Source organism: Eulemur rufifrons, chromosome 8 (genome assembly GCF_041146395.1).
Source record: "Eulemur rufifrons isolate Redbay chromosome 8, OSU_ERuf_1, whole genome shotgun sequence".
Lineage (NCBI taxonomy): Eukaryota > Metazoa > Chordata > Mammalia > Primates > Lemuridae > Eulemur > Eulemur rufifrons.
The window spans coordinates 80,185,093-80,202,238 of NC_090990.1; positions in this window are offsets into that span (position 1 = coordinate 80,185,093).

Below are 17,146 nucleotides of genomic sequence, written 5' to 3' on the forward strand. Positions count from 1 at the left end.
GGTTGATTTTACATCTTTGCAATTGTGAATTGTGCTGCTATAAACATTCTGATGCAAGTGTACTTTTGATAAAATAACTTTTTTCCTATGAGCAAATACCCAGTAGTGATATTGCTGGATCAAATGATAGTTCTACTTTTAGTTCTTTGAGGAATCTCCATACTATTTCCACAGAGGTTGTTCTAGTTTGCAGTCCAACAGTGTGTAAGTGTTCCTTTCTCTCTGCCTCCACACCAACATCTATTGTCTTAGGAATTTTTGATAAAAGCCATTCTCACTGGGGTTAGGTGATAGCTCATTGCAGTATTGATTTGCATTTCTCTGATGATTAGTGATGTTGAGCCTTTTTCATAAGCTTATTGGCCATTAGTCTATCTTCTTTTGCAAAGCTTCTGTTCATGTCTTTTGCCCACTTTTTAATGGAGTTGTTTGATTTTTTTCTTGTTGATTTGCTTGAATTCTTTGTAGATTATGGTTATTAGCTTTGTATTGCATGTATAACTTGTGAATATTTTCTCCATTCTGTAGGTTGTCATCAGCATGGACAGCCTGGCAAACAACAGGAAGCTTCCAGGAATCTGAGTCAAGGCCTACAGAGAGACCATACTTACCATTCATTAGAAACCATCACATTACCTTTGCAAAGAAGCCAAGTCAGCCGTTCTTATCACTGTTTAGAGAGTTCTTTCTACTAAACAACTGCCAGCAAACCTTTTTTATTTTCCAGAAAGATGCCTATACATGACCTGAGATTTTGCTGAGCCCTAGCACTCATCAGTAGCACAGGGCACTATAATGTCCCCCTAAGGACAGCATTGTTATCACTACCTCCAGAAGTTCCATGATAGTGTGGGGAGAAAATGGTGGATCATTCTCCACTAGACACCAGTGGAGGCCCCCACCTCCTCTTCATGATCTAGGTTAAGAGAATCTTGATCTAGATTAAGAGAAGTAGCAGAAATGAGATTGAAAATAGGTAAAGGAAAACGGGCAAGTCTTAGATTCAGACAGTAGTTGATAATCCTGGGGAACAAAGGAACCTTTTTCTTGATTCTTCTGGTCTCTGGAGTAGGTGTGATTTGAATTAGATGCTGCTGTTAGCTTTCTCTGGCTGATGGGCATTCTAGTGAGACAGAGAGGGCACTTGCCAGCCCTTTCCATCTACAGTAGACATCCTTCACATTGTCTATAAATTTGAACATGAAACTCCCTCATTTATTTGCCTAATATGCTAGTGAAAAGGAAGTAAATGGTTGATTTAGGGAGATACATAGCACGTTCATGATATTAACAAACTTTCCTTTCTTTCATAATATATTTTGTAGTCTGGTTTTATAATGAATTCAAATCTTGCTATACATTTTTGGTAATATTGGTTCTCAATTGCAAAAACATTTTCTGAATTTATGAGACTGGAAAATTTGCCATCTCCTATTCCAATGTTGTGATAGTCAAATGAAGACTAACAGGTTGAAAAAATTCATTGCAGTTCACCACATGTAACCATTACCATTATCTTTTCTGGTCTGGGTTAATAATGTAGGAAAAATATGAAATACAATTCAAGATTGCTTGCAAAAGAAGAAAAATTGTACATAACCACAAAAACTTCTTGAGGAAATGTAGGTTCAAATCATGAGCTACCACAGAAATTTTTTATCTGCTTCCCTTATTGAATCCCCAGAAATGCCTCTTTTGGTCTGCTAATTGCAGATTTTGGGAAGATGCTAATACCAACCAAAGTGACCATTAAAATTATTACCAGGAAAGGTAATATCTGAGGTCAATCATCTTACATATTAAGATGCTTCAATTTTCTTTTATGTAAAATTAAGAATTTCAGCTAGTTAAAATTGAAGATCCCTTCCAATTCTCAAGCACAATGGTTCTGTGAAAATTTGCATATGTGCCTTAGGTAACTTTTTGTTTTTCACTTTATTTTAGAGAATCTCTTTTGTTTTTGGCCAAGCAGAGGCTTCAAGATCTTTTCATCCCTTGCTTAATCAATTCTAACAGTCTTGAGAAGAAAAATAAAATATTTAAATTAATCCAAACACTACCAAGTAGTTTTTTGCTACAGTTTTATAATAGCCACTCTTCCCAGCAGAGAGAAGAGGGACATTTGTAATGCCTTTTGAAATAGATTTTGTATTAGTCACAATGATAGTGCAAATTTCACTTATGGAAAAAAATGTGCTCAGTGGCTTTTCAGGCTTTGCTGCTGTTGAAGAATATGGTTCTTCTAGAAAGGGACTAATCTGTAAGACTTGTTTGAGAAGAGAATAACAAACTGAATGGAAACAAATGTCTGGGTTATTTAGTGAAGGACAATGTTATTGGGAGAGAGCATCTTATTGTTCTTAGTTTTTCACTGGCAGGGACTTTTGGGGGCATTGTGGAGCAGTAAAACAAGTTGATTCAGTACAGTAATTGAAAAGACAATGTTTCAGTCTTGAAAAGACAAAGAATAAGGAGATGACATTGATTTTGTGGGGCAAGGAGGCCATGGTGAATCACTCCTAAATTGAATTGTATTGTGAAGAATTTTAACTAACTTTCTCAAATGAAAGTTTCAGTCTGTGTAAAAGAATTTTTAAAATATAATTTTTAATTAAGAATGTCATGAATATTTTTCTTTAATCCAACTTGAATGTAATTATAATTCATTCAATCACTGGGACATTGAATGCTATCATGCAAAAAATCCAACAAGAGGTGTTATTATTAATAAATATAGAACTTTGAATGCATGACAAAAATGAACATTATTACTTTGGCTTGAGGTCATATTTGGTACTTAGAAATTTAGGAATATTCACATGAAGCCCACTTAAAAAGCAGCAGACTCAAGGAGTTGCTTTTCAGTCAGAGTTCTGTCATTGTCTCACCAAGTTTTGTGGACTCTTTCTATGTTCCTCTGAAAATAACTTCACTTTTCCAGGCAGAAAACTGAACAAACAAATTCATTTTTCCTGTAGCAATTTTATAAGGCCCTACTTCCCCTTATTTGTTTGGGTTCCTCTTATTTAATTGGTCTAGTCATTTTTTAGTTAACCCTTAATGTTACACACTTGCATGTAGCCTATGGACCATTTAGCAATATCCTGGCAGTATTTCCCAAGCTCTCCTCATCATGAGAATTTCATGGGGTATTCATTGAAAATATAGAGTCCTGGGTACTACCCCAGGCCTACTGAATTTGACTCCCTTAGGTAGGGCCTGGAAATTCAATTTTTAATAAATATCCACTGTGATTCTTATGTCTGTATTTGAGAAACACTGTTCTAATAAAAGTATTTAACTATCCAGTGGATTTTCATCCCTAGAAGGTATTGACTGAGCCTTGAATTTTGGAAAGATCTCTCCCATCAAGGCTAATCCTTTCTCCTTTAATCCACAACCGTTTCTTCTCACCTTATCTGGAAATTCTGTCTCTCATGCAAACACTTTTTCCTGTCTTCAACCTTATATCTCTACCAGCTCTTACAAGACTCTAATCTATTCCATCTTAAAAAAAAAATTCTAACAAAAAAATTTCTCAATCCCGTACCCCCTTCTCATTATGGCCATCTCATTATGGTCCCTTATAGAATCTTTTCACATCAAGATTCTATAAGGGACAACCATATAGTTCACTATTTTTCAGTCACTGTGCAACAAGCTCTTATCTGGCTTCTGAACTTTTTCCAACCAAAGTCAGTAATACTCTCTTAACTGATATAATGGGGATAATTTTGAAATATGAAGCCAGAATATTTTCATTTCTGATAAGCCTTAATTCCCATTTTTTTCCACAGCTTCTTCACTCACCCATTTGTTGTTTCATAGAGGCAGAGAGAACCCAGTGAGAAATAATCACTTCACAATTTTAGATTTCAAGCCAGATTTATTTAAATCCACATGAAGACAATAGTTTCAGAAGGCAGACCATATAAAGAAAGTAAAACATTTTTATGCATTCCAAGAATTCCCCTAATGTAGCAAGAGCTTTGAGATCTAACATAATAAGTAATAGTGTGGAGAAGATGGGAGATATAACGTAAGGCCCTGACAGAAAGATGGAAGAAAGCTCTTCTAGGGCTGAGAGGAGGAACAAAGAAAAAGAAAAGAAAGGCGAGATATTAGACAAAAATGTCTTTGCCACTCTGAGCTTAGCAGTCAAATATGATGGGAAGAACAATGCAGCAGAATCCTTCAAATAAATCTGGGCGAACTAGAGAAGCATAAGGGCTGGTACCTTCCTTCCCCAGAAATGAAGGCTTCTCAGAGAAGATGTGGGTTCAGCATTTTCTAATGCACTGTGGGGGCTGGTGGACAAGAAGTGGCCTGGAACTGGAATCAGAACACCACAAAGTATGGGAACATTAGGACCAGACAAAATGGCAAGATCTACAGTTCTCAGTAGTTAATAACATAATGCCTAAAAAGAGTAGGCAGGGCCAGCTACATCAATGACACAGATCAGGGCAAGAGTCACCCAGGAGAGGATAGAATGGGCTGCCAACAGCTTGGGGAACACAAGACTCCTACTGACTCTGCATGCCCCGTGATACCCAGGAGGAGGAAAAGAGGGTGGGGAGGAGTGGGGAGGAATGCTGAATGTCTGAGAAAATATGCAAGAAACTCTTATAAATGAAAAGGAAATGCTTTCAACTAATTAAACTACTATTTTTTCTGATATCATTAGAAATGGTGATTCAAGGGCAATAGCAAATCAATATTAGATAACAAAGGTTTTTTTGTACATCTGAATTATAGTGTGAAAATTTCAACCTGTTATAATACAAAATGCAATGGATCATTTTCTGTCCTTCGACCTCTTTGCAGCACTGACAGGTGGACCATTCCTTAATTATAAGTCTCTCTCTTGATTTTTATTACATCATATTTTACTGGTTTTTCTCCTGCTTCTCTGGCCATTACTTCTCACCTGCCTATACAATCTCCTTTAACATGTTCTTTGAATGCTATACCACGGATTCCATACTTGGTTCTCTTTTCAGTTTACTCTCCCTTGATGACCTCATCTTTCTTATGTTTCCTATGGTTACGATTTCTTTCTTTCTTTTTTTTTTTTTTTTACAAGGTAGTCATTTTATTTTAGTATCTATTGTTTAAAACCATATATAATGACAGAGAGCTAATACTATGATACTATGGCTTCAGTGACACTTTTTTTTTGTTTTATTTATTTATTTCTTATTTCAGCATATTATGGGGGTACAAATGTTTAGGTTACATATATTTCCTTTTCTCCACTGGAGTCAGAGCTTCAAGCATATCCATCCCCCAGACAGTGCCCACCACACCCATTAGGTGTGAATATACCCATCTCCTATTCCCCCCTCCTACCTGCCTGACACCCAGTGAATGTTACTACTATATGTGCACATAAGTGTTGATCAATTAATACCAATTTGATGGTGAGTACACGTGGTGCTTGTTTTTCCATTCTTGTGATACTTCACTTAGTAGAATAGGCTCTAGCTCTATCCACAATAACATAAGAGGTGCTAGGTCACTATCGTTTTTTGTGACTGAGTAGTACTCCATGGTATACATACACCATATTTTATTAACCCACTCATGTATTGATGGGCACTTGGGTTGTTTCCACATGTTTGTAATTGTGCATTGTGCTGCTATAAACATTCTAGTGCAGATGTCTTTTTTTTATAGAATGCCTTTTTTTCCTTTGGGTAGATGCCCAGTAATGGGATTGCTGGATTAAATGGTATTTCTACTTGTAGCTCTTTGAGGTATCTCCATATTACTTTCCACAGAGGTTGTACTAGTTTGCAGTCCCACAGGAGTGTATGAATGTTCCTATCTCTCCACATCCATGCCAACATTTATTTTTTGGGAACGTTTTGATAAAGGCCATTCTCACTCGAGTTAAGTGATATCTCATTGTGGTTTTGATTTAGATTTCCCTGAGGATTAGAAATGTTGAACATTTTTTCATGTTTATTGGCCATTAATCTGTCTTCTTTTGAAAAGTTTCTGTTCATGTTCTTTGTCCACCTTTTAATGGGGTTGTTTGATTTTTTTCTTGCTGATTTTCCTGAGTTCTATGTATATTCTAGTTATTAGCCCTTTATTGGATGTGTAGCATGTGAATATTTTCTCCCATTCTGTAGGTTGTCTGTTTTCTCTTGTGATAGTTTCCTTGGCTGTGCAGAAGCTTTTTAATTTGATCAGATCCTATTTATTTATTTTTGCTGATGCTGTGATTGCCTTTGAGGTCTTCTTCATAAATTCTTTCCCTAGGCCAATGTTTATAAAGGTTTATCCAACATTTTTATCTAGAATTCTTATGGTTTCATGCCTTAGGTTTAAGTCTGTTATCCACTGTGAGTTGATTTTTGTGAGAGATGAAAGATGTGGATCCTGTTTCAGTCTTCTACATGTGGCTATGCAATTTTCCCAGCACCATTTATTGAATAAGTATTCTTTTCCCCAATGTATGCTTTTGTCTGCTTTGACAAAGATTAGATGGCTATATCAGGATGGTTTTAGATCTGGGTTCTCAGTTCTGTTCCATTGGTCTATGTCTCTGTTCCTGTGCCAGTACCATGCTGTTTTAGTATATCCTTGTAGTATAGCTTGAAGCCTGGTAAATTGATGCCTCCCAATTTGTTCTTTTTGCTTAAGATTGCTTTTGCTATACGGGGTCTTCTCTGGTTCCATATGAAGTGTAAAATTATTTTTCCTAGATCTGCTAAAAATGACGTTGGTATTTAATAGGAATTGCATTGAATCTGTAGATCACTTTGGGTAGTATAGACATTTAACAATGTTGATTCTGCTGACCCATGAGCATGGTATAGTTTTCCACCTGTTTATGTCCTCTGCTATTTCCTTCTTCAGTGTTTTCTAATTCTCCCTGTAGAAGTCTTTCATCTCCTTGGTTAAATATATTCTTAGGTACTTTATTTTCTTTGTTGTTATTGTGAAGAGTATTGAGTCTTTGATTTGGGTCTCAATTTGACTGTTGTTGGAGTATAGGAATGCTACTGATTTCTGTACATTTATTTTGCAACCTGAGACTTTGTTAAATTTGTTTATCAATTCCAGTAGTCTCATGGGAGAATTTTTGGAGTTTTCTAGATATAAGATCATATTGTCAGCAAAGAGTGATAGTTTGACCTCTTCTGTCCCCATTTATGTCCTTTATTTCCTTCTCTTGTCTGATTGCTCAGGTAAGCTCAATCAAGAATGAAAAAGGAGAAATTACAACTGATACCACAGAAATACAAAATATCATCTATGAATACTATATGCACATAAACTTGAAAATGTGGAGGAAATAGACAAATTCTTAGAATACTCTATGCACATAAACTTGAAAATGTGGAGGAAATGGAAAATTTCTTAGAAACACACAGCCTCCCTAGGCTCAATCAAGAACAAATAGAATTCCTGAACAGATCAAGTACCAAAATTGAAGCAGCAATAAAAAAAACCTTCCTAAAAGAAAAAGTCCCAGACCAGATGGCTTCACAACTGAATTTTACCAGACCTACAAAGAGGAACTGGTTCCTGTCCTGCAGAAATTATTCCACAACACTGAGAAGGAAGGAATCCTCTCCAACATGTTTTATGAAGCCAACATCACCCTGATACCAAAACCAGGAAAGGACTCAACAAAAAAATAAATCTACAGACCAATATCCCTTATGAATATAGATGCAAAAATTCTCAACAAAATCCCAGCAAACCAATTTCAGGTACTTATTAAAAAAATAATCCATTATGACCAAGTGGGCTTCATCCCAGAAATGCAGGGTTGGTTCAACGTATGCAAATCTATAAATGTAATTCACCACACAAATAGAAGTCAAAACAAAGACCATATGATCCTCTCAATATACACAGAAAAAGCATTTGACAAAATTCAGCACCATTTTATGATAAGAATGCTTAACACAATAGGCATAGACGGGATTTACCTAAAACTGATAAAAGCCATATATGACAAACCCACAACCAACATCATACTGAATGGGAAAATTGAAAGCATTAACACTTAGAACTTGAACCAGACAAGGTTGCCGTCTATCACTAGTTCTATTCATGATTTCAAGTATACATTCCAAGACTCAATCTCTCTACTCCCTGAAGTCTCTTGGTCATCTCCATAGATATCTCATAAGCACCATCATTTCCACATGGCTCAAACTATTTACCCAGTTGTTCACAAAATGAGCTGGGAAGTGTTCCCTCCTCTTCAATTTTCTGGAAGAACTTGTGGAATAATTGATATTATTTGTTCCTTAAATGTTTTGTAGAATTAATTAGTAAATCAGCTGGGCCTAGAGGTTATGGTGAGAAGATTATTAACCAAAATTTTAATTTTTAAAAATAGGTATAGGATATTGTTACTTTGTTTATTTGTTTATTTGTTTGTTTGTTTGTTTTTGGTTTCCATTTCATTTAGTTCTGCTCTGAGCTTTGTTATTTCTTTCCTTCCTCTGGCTTTGGGTTTAGTTTGTTCTTCTTTTTATAGTTCCTTGTGATGTGACATTAGGTTGTTAATTTGTGATCTGTCTTTTTGATGCAGGCATTTAAGGCTATGAATTTTTCCCTTTATGACTGCTTTTACTGAATCCCATAGATTTTCATAGCTTGTGTCTCCTTTGTCATTCAGTTCAAGGAATCCTTTGATTTCCATCTTAATTTCATAATTGACCCAAGGATAATTAAGCAGCAGGTTGTTTAAGTTCCATGACTTTGTGTAGATTTGAGTATACCTCTTGGAATTGATTTCTAGTTTTGTTCCACTGTGGTCTGAGAAGATACATGGTATGATTTTGATTTTTTTTTTTTTAGTTTGCTGAGACTTGTTTGTTGGCTTAAGAGATTATCAATCTTGGAGAATGACCAATGTGCTGATGAGAAAAATGTATATTCAATAGTTTGGAGTAGAATGTTTTGTAACTGTCTGTTAGGTCCATTTATTCTAGAGTCTTGTTTAAGTCCAGTATTTCTTTACTGATTTTCTGCTTCAATGATCTGTACAGTTCTGTCAGTAGAGTGTTGAAGTCCCTGACTATTAAGATACCACTGTTTATTTCTTTGCTTAGATTTGGAAGAATTTGCATTATGAAACTGGGAGCTCCTGTGTTAGGTACATATATATTTAGGATTTTTATGTCTTCTTGTTGCATTGCTACTCCCTTTACCATTATATAGTGATCACTTTGTCCCTTTTTGCCATTATTAATTTAAAGTCTATTATATCTGACATGAGAATGACCAACCTACTCTCTTTTGGTTTCTATTTGCATGGAATATTTTTTTACATACCATTACCTTGAGCCTGTGTGAGTCCTTGTGGTTTAGATGTGTTTCTTGTATACAGTAAATACATGGGTTGTGTTTTTTCATCCATTCAGCCAGTCTATATCTTCTAAGTGGGGCATTCAGAGCGTTCACATTGAGTGTTAGTATTGCTTTGTGGGATGCTGTTCTGTTCAACATGTTGGATAATATCTTGTGGTTTTGTTTTCCCTCTTGAGCTATTGTTACATAAGAAGTTTTAGATGCTTTTACACTGGTTGGTATCTATTATGCTGTTGCATGTATAATATAGTTTTGAGCATTTTCTGTAGGGCAGAACTAGTAGTGACAAATTCCCTTAATGTTTGCTTGTCTGGGAAATGCTTTATTTCTCCTTCACTTATGAAACTTGAGTTGTAGGAATTTTAGAAATTAACCCCTTATCAGATATATGGTTTGTAAATATTTTCTCTCATTCTGTAGGTTTCCTTTTCATTTTGTTGGTTTTTTTCCTTTGCTGTGCAGAAGCTCTTTAGTGTGATGTAGTATCACTTGTCTATTTTTGCTTTGGTTGCATGTGCTTTTGGTATTATATTATAACCATAAATTCATTGCCAAGACCAATGTCATTAAGTTTTCCCCTATCTTTTCTTCTAGGAGTTTTATAGTTTTGAGTCTTATGTTTAAGTCTTTAGTCTACTTTGAGTTGATTTTTGTATATGGTGTGGGATGAGTTCCATCTGTTCTTTACTCCACATTTCCTCTTTTATGCCTTCTTTTGGATAGATTGTGTATATTTTTTTATAATTCCGTTTATCTTCTTTGTTAGCTTAATAGATATTACTCTATATTTTTGTTTTTAGTAGTTGCTTTAAGGTTTATAGTATATGTTTTTAACTTATCACAATTTACTTTAAATAATATTATACCATTTCACATAAAAGAATTTACAACACCTTTTATTCCTATCCCCTTCCCACCTTTGTCCTATAAGAAATTTTGACTCTACAGATATACTAAACATGACAATACATTGTTGTTATTTTTACTTTAAACAGCCGTCTCTTAAAGATATTTGAAAATTAAGAAAAAGTTTTATATTTAACCACATATTTACCATTTTTAGCACTCATTACTCTTTCCTGTAGATTCAGGTTTTCCTCTGCTATCATTTTTCTTTCTATTTATAGGGCTTCCTTTATCATTTTTCATAGTGTATATTTGCTTATCATTAATTCTTTCTGTTTTTATGCCTGAGGAAGTCTTTTTTTTTTTTTTTTTTTTTTTTTTGAGACACAGTCTCACCCTCTTGCCCAGGCTAGAGTGCCGTGGCATCGGCCTAGCTCACAGCAACCTCAAACTCCTGGGCTCAAGCAATCCTCCTGCCTCAGCCTCCCGAGTAGCTGGGACTACAGGCATGCACCACCATGCCTGGCTAATTTTTTTTTTCTATATATATTTTTAGTTGTCCATATAATTTCTGTTTTTTTTAGTAGAGATGAGGTCTCGCTCTTGCTTAGGCTGGTCTCGAACTCCTGAGCTCAAATGATCCACCTGCCTCAGCCTCCCAGAGTGCTAAGATTAGAGGCAGAGCCACTGTGCCTGTCCCGAGAAAGTCTTTTTTATGTGTTTCATTTTGAACAATATTTTTTATTGGTACAGAATTCTAGGTTGACAGTTTTTTTTTTCAATGCTATAGAAATGTTCTGTTATCTTCTGAATTACATTGAGCACTAAAAGATTGTTAGCTAAATTTAGAACTTAACTGTAGCATCTGTGTAGTATTTTATAACCTATTTCGTTTGTTTGAGTACTAGTTCCCCCTTGGTTACATCTCTATATAAGTTTGCATTTTTTTCTAGCTAAATGGGTCTTTTCCTTATATTTTTATTAAAAATATTTCTATAAGTTGCTTCAAACATTTCAAAACATCCAGAATTTAAAGAAGTACATCAACAAATAAAATAGGTACCTTGGAAGCAGAAGCATGAACAAAATAGTTTAGATGAATTATTTATATCAGTTCACTGATGCCTATTGGAAAACAAGGTCCATGGAGTTGGTGAACAGGATAAATGTGGTTGAAAAAAAGATAAGAAATCTCTGGAGCCTAAGTGCTGTCCAACAAATAGAGCCCCACATAAAATGTCATAGTGCAGGCCAGTGACATCTGTGGCAGTGGAGGGACCTAGACACCTCAGATTGGGGTCTGAAGGGTAATGAGTATACTGAAAAAGAGAAATTGGAGCTGAAGGCAAACTTTGCCTATTTCACAATATTCCCAATAAAGAACACTGATCTTTTGTGTTTCATTATACATGCTGTGTTGCTTGTGTGCCTGACAGTCTAACTGGAGTCTGAGGGTATTAAAATGTGTCTATCTTAATATTTAAGCTCCAAAGAGGGCCAGGAACATTCTATTACTTTGAACTTCTGTACTGAGGATTTAAATAGGCTCATGCCCTCAAATGTTTAACAAGGGATATGCCAAAGAAAATATATTATACTTCCACTTTAAAATGGTTGGTATTACATCCTCCCCTCATGTAGCAAATCTTCAGAAATGTTAGCAAAGTTAAATTTGAAAATGCATGCATAACTTCAGTCAAAAACATGAAAGTTAATGAATAACAGATTAGAATTTGGGGGAGGCCTCTGAAAGATGAAAAACACATTGACTGTAATCTAGGATGTTTATAATGATGCTGCAGATGGAAGGAAACACCAGCACCAATTTAGGATGAATATTTATAAAATCCCAAATCTAGATACATTGTAATAAAATTTTAGAATATCATAATAGAGAGAAAATTCTGAAAGTTACCAAAGGCAAAACAAAAATTATCTGTAAGGGGAAAGAAAATCAGATGAACATCAGAATGACATCAGACCTCTCATTAGCAACGCTAGTTCTATGAGTATAATGAATCAGTACCTTCTGATAATAGTAACCAACATTTATCAAGCACCGTTGTAAGTATTTTTCTATTTAATTCTCACAGCACTATTATGTAGGTATTATCATTGTTCCTATATTACAGATAAGGACCTAAAGCACAGGAAGCCAAGCAGCCAGGGCAAGATCACACAGCTAGAAAATGACATGGCATAGAGTAGCTAAAAGTGCACCAGGCTGAGAGTCAGAGTCCTGGATTCAAGTTCTTGCTAATGATTGTTGACATCTCCTCTAGCTCTAATAATCTGTAACTATGTAATTCTGCTGTATTTAAAGCACTGTGGTAGGTGTGGTGGAGAATTCAAAATTAAATCATATCTGGACTGATCTGGCCTCAGAAAATTAAAGACACAAGTCAGGATCTCCAGACTGGTATTCAAAATGTGAACCTGGAAAAACTTTTTTTTTAAATGTCAATAGTTATATTTACTTTTACCTTCTACTTTTGGCAAGTACACTGGCTTTCCATTTAAAAGAGGGACACAATGTTTAATTAAAATGAATTTGTTTGAATAAAACCAACAACATACAGTGAGTATGAAAATGTGTCCCAAATCATGAAGGTGGTATATAAAGAAATGAAGTCAGGAAAAGCTGGACTTGGGAGTGGTTCTTCTTAGTCTTGTACATAGAACACTTGTATATACAATACACACTTCTCTGTTGGACTGCCCAATTGTGATCAACACACATTTATTTATATTATTCACTGTTATTACTCTTATGGTGATGACTTTGAACTACTCTTTGCTGAGTGGGTTCCAAGACAAGAAAGTTATAACTTGCTTGGAATAAGGGCTAAGAAGGGCAGAGTAATATCAAGGCATTATTTATATTAGGTGGAAATATATGAAATTGTCAGTCAAAAACTGTCCAATATCTGCTATTCATATGGCTTAACTTGTATATTAGTGCTAGAGTTATCTGTGTGCAACAAATCACCCCAAAATTAAGTGGCTTAAGCAGCAGCCATTTTATTATGTCTAATGATTCTTGGGCTGACTAGGGTTGGCTGGATGGGTTTGGGTTCTTCTACTCGGGTACCATTGTTTGGCGGTCAGTCTCCTGGGGGCTTGACTGGACTGGAATGTTCAAGATGATTCCTCCATGTGGCTGGCAGTCAGTGCTGGCTATGGCTGTCAAACAGAAAGCCTAGGTTCTTCTCTTTGTGATGTGGGTTTCTCACAACATGTGGGTTTCTCACAACATGGCCTGGGCTTGGAAGTCCTAGACTATTATATTTCTTGCATTCTACTTGTCAAAGCCAGTTCACAAGGCCAGCTCAGATTCTGAGGGTCATAGGGGGAAGGTAGATCCTCATCTTGATGTGTGTGGGAGCATGCATCTACAGAGTGAAAAGAGTTCTTGTGAACCACCGCTGGTGACCAGCTACCACAAAAAACACTTCTCTGATGAATATAAGAGAGGTTAGTCAGGGAAGTTCTACTCAAGGAAGGACACAATGTGACCAGTGAGTAGTATAATTGTGGATGCTATTTATTCCTCAGTGTGTGCCAATAAAAATTATAATGCTCAAAAAGGTACTGTGACATGAACATTGATTCATACACAATCCAAAAGGGGTGATGTTTGTCAAGATAACCATAATCCAGGTAAGTATTGATGCACAGGTAGAGATGAGAACTTAGAGGAGGAAAACACTAGCTCTGGCTAGAAGAGATTAAGTAATGTAATGTACTGTAGAAGGTGCTATTTGAGCTGAGTCATGAATCAATGGATAAGATTTAAACAATTATATGAGGAAGGACAGAGACATGCAAAGTAAAAGGGGAAAAGTGAGCATAGGTATGGAGTTAGCAACAGCCTTGGATGTCTATGCAGAGAAGAGTAAATTGGTCCATTTTGTGGAAACACATGGGACTGTAAAAAAGTACAGTGAGAACCAAGGTTGGAAAACTGAATTGTAACAAATTGTGGAAGACCTTGAATGACAGATTGGGAGTTTGGGCTTTGTTCATCACTAAAAGCCAGTAAGAGTAAGGGATGAGGAAGACCAGGACAGTGCCTAAGGAGGCTGGCAGCTCCTATTTGTCTGGTATTTTCTATCTGTACCCCTACTTCTGACTTTTCCCACAGACTCTCTTCCCAGCTGTGCCTTTAGTGGTAATTACCTTTTTATCATTTAGTTCCAGGGCTGCCATGTTAGTGAGAAATAGGAGAACCGCTTTTCTTATATTATACATAGATACAACAGAATATTATTTAGCTATTAAAGTAACAGTCTCAAAAATTATTTATTGACATGGGGAAGTACCTATGTTAATAATAAAGCAGAAGAAAACTATATACAAAATTTAAAAGCATCATAAAATCTGAACATTGAGTGACTATGTGCCTGCACATACATGGAGAGAAAAAGAACTCAAAAGTGTTAACATTGGTAATGATATTATGGGTGTTTCCATTTCTTTATTTATACCATTCTCCATTTACCAAATTAGAATTTATTACAGTTATAGTCAGATAAGTCACTTTTTAGTGTGCTAACCATAGCAAGTAAGTCTTCAAACAGCAACCTGATAAAACCAGCATCCTACCTGAACTTGAGCATTGGAATTCTCAAAGACCTATAAATATTCAGGGCTTTGAGATCCAGATAGGGGGTAAGGAGGCTGCTTTGGCTTTCTAAGTATTTGAGTGTTTGTTCTGAGAGAACAGAAAGGAGCGGAAAGTACTTGAACAACCTTTTACCACTAAGTCGCCTCTATGAGTTTCTAAATAAGGCCTTGGATGGAGAGAAGATAACATGAGACGGCTGCACACCATCACGCCACACTCTCCCAGAGCTCGGAGTCGGGAGGACCCAGCAGTGACTATTTTGTAAAAATGCCACACTGAAGGGAAACGTTAAGGTTGAAACCTCCAGGCACAATTGTGATTGCACCAGCTGTCGGCCTCCCACGGGAACCTCATGCAAATTTTGACTTTATGGCCCAAGAATCTTTTGTTTCCTTTTTCCCAGTTTTTCACAGTTTACTACTATGAGAATCCGCTTATACTGAAACAGATTAAGGAAGATTTAAGGAAATCCTGGGAAAGGAGAAAAACTGTCATATCATTATTTTAAATTGCTGTATTTGAATAACTGGATTTATTAATTTATTGATTTACTCAGAAATTTTCAACCAAGTGGCTCTAGAATTTCATCTACGTTTTTGACATAAGAAAACGATTCCCCATCTGTCTCTCACAGGTTCACCCTTGGTAAGAAAAATTTGCCTTTTGGCCCTTCCTTCTGTCATGCAAAGGGAACATGGGCTTCCTCTAAGACTTATCTGAGTAAAAATAGTCCTGATTTTTCAAACTATCCAAACCAAGTAAGTAAACTTTAAAAGATTTTTAAAGATAGTTTTATAGGTTTCCCAGAAAGAGAAAGGAGAAATATGACCAATAGTAACAGAGAAATTCTAGAGGACTAGATCTTTCTTTTTTCTATTTTCTTTTGGAGAAATATATCGCCAGGCTCTTAGGATAATGACAACCATGAACCAGCTCATTGCTTTTTATTGAGGCCCGATAGCTGAGGTTGAGACCAGGATAATGGAAAAGATGAGAAGAATAAGGGCCTTGAATGTTTTCTTTCATCAGTGGAGGGTAGTCTCCGTTATAGTGGTTCCTTGAGTTGACCGAAGCTGGGAACAAAATCTCTGACGTGTCTGGCACATTTTTAATGAGCCTGACACAAAGAACTGGTAGCTAATATTTATCAAGAATTTACTACATGGCTGTCTTGGATTAAGCACTTTGTGTGAATTATTATATTTAATACTCATAGTAATCCAGCTAAGTACTGTTACCTGACTAATAGTATAACTAAACCACAGCACTTAAGTAATCATCCCAAAGTAATGTGGCTGACCACAGTTTGTCTGATTTCAAAGCCGGCACTATTATTCTCTATGCTGTGCTACTTTTAATTCATATACATGAAATAGACTTCCACAGGCTCAGACATCTTTGAAAGACAGATGGTAAGTAGTCCTAAAAAAGAAATTTATCTTAGGTCCTCAGTTTGTTATGGGAAGGAAGAAGTGCTGATAGTATTGTCCAGATAAGTTTTTTCTCTGTGTTTGTCTGAAGAACATAAGATTCCCGGATTACTTATGCGAAATACCCAGGACTGTTCACTGGACACTTATCTTCTTTCTGTTGAATTTAAAAGAAACATATGGGTTACTATGTTTAAGCAACCATCTGCCAGCATGTCAGATTCTTGAGGACATTGCTTTGGACCCACAGTACAGCACATGTTTGATCTTTATGTATATTTGTACTTTTTCAATTTGGAAATTTTGAAAGAATGAGGTAAAAGGGGAACAAGAAGGAAAATGGAAAAGAAAAAAGACAGAGTTATGTTAAAGGGCAAAATGAGTGCTTCATGGTGTTCTGTACCAGCGAGAGTAAGAGAAAAAATTAAAGCTGCCCAAATAGACACAGCCTGACACCGTATCAGTGGTATTACACCAAACAAACAGAGAAAGTAATAAGATTGTGAAGAAAATCTAGTTAACATGTGTTTAGTTGAAATTGATCACTTTGGAAAAGAGAGGAATAACTTAAATTTTATATGTGGTAGACTGAATAATGACCACCCCCCCAAAAGATATCCATGTCCTGCTCCCTGGAACCTGTGAATATGGTAATAAACACAGTAAAAGGGACTTTGAAGATACAGTTCTGCAGATACCTTGACTTTAGCCCTATAAGACTCATTTTGGACTTCTTACCTCCAGAACTGTAAGATAATAAATTTATGTTCTTTTGAGCCATTTAGTTTGTAATAATTTGCTACAGCAACAATAGGAAACTAATGCAGTACACATAATTCAGAGAATTCTAAGGATTCACAATGGAAAAAATGATGAACTCCTTTAGTCATTTTAACCC